The sequence below is a fragment of the Helianthus annuus genome, chromosome 2 (genome assembly GCF_002127325.2).
Source record: "Helianthus annuus cultivar XRQ/B chromosome 2, HanXRQr2.0-SUNRISE, whole genome shotgun sequence".
Taxonomy (NCBI): Eukaryota; Viridiplantae; Streptophyta; class Magnoliopsida; order Asterales; family Asteraceae; genus Helianthus; species Helianthus annuus.
Genome location: NC_035434.2, coordinates 169,125,378 through 169,126,449, shown reverse-complemented (window position 1 = coordinate 169,126,449; position 1,072 = coordinate 169,125,378).

The window sequence follows — 1,072 nt, the reverse complement described above, 5'->3', positions numbered from 1 at the left end:
TAAATTTCGGGACGAAATTTTCTTAACAGGGGGAGAATGTGACAACCCTCAAAATTACATGTATTCCGTACAACTTATTAATGATAATTAAAGTGCTTGATGACTGTGTGGAATTACTTAACTGCTCTCTGATTTCCGTGTTATACTTACATGTGCTTGTTAACATACTAGTAGTGTACAGAAAAGTTACTAAATAGTCATGTGTGTTTTCCTAAGTGTTAGAAATTAAAAATGTTACAAATATATATATATATATATATATATATATATATATATATATATAGGACACTTTACGGATTAATTTAGCACTTTAACGGAACAGTATCAAACCGAACCACCGGACATTACCCGGAACACTAAACTATAACCAGAGGCATTGTTTTTGTTTTTCTGAATTAGCTATGGTCCCCGAATATCATAACACACACTACATAAATATCTAGTAACTAATACCCTAACCAATACACTTAGATTTCAACTATGATTAAACTAACTAGTTACAACCTACATCTAGACCCCCCCCACCTATGACCGTCCAACATGGTGGCCCCACCATAGATTTTATTTGATTATTATATTAGATCATGTTTTGTACTCTAAGGACATAAGAATTATTGGTTAAAGAATGGGTGGAGGGTTATAAGACTAACCCCTAGATCTTCATTCCTCATTACCCATTCACAACTTCACCAAAACTCTTTCTCTCCTCTCCTCTCTTGGCTTCGGCCGAACACAAGACCACCCACAATCACCATCATCTAATCTTCACCATTCAGTTCCAAGCTTACTCAAAGGTGTTAGAAGGTGCACAACGAAGCTCGGTGTTCTCGGAAGTGGAAGGACCTTCTTCGTTTGCTATTAACCACCACATTTCTTCACTCGAACTCCCCTAGCCTTGAGCTAGTGGTAAGAACTTAGATCCGTTCATTTTTCATGTTATTTAAGTGGTTAATAGTTATTTGATGATGAGAGTCCATGAACATTATAGGGTCATAAACAAAGTCTTGAATATAAAGTAACATGATGATGAAGTAAGATGAAAACATGATGTTAATATGAAGTTGTTTTGATT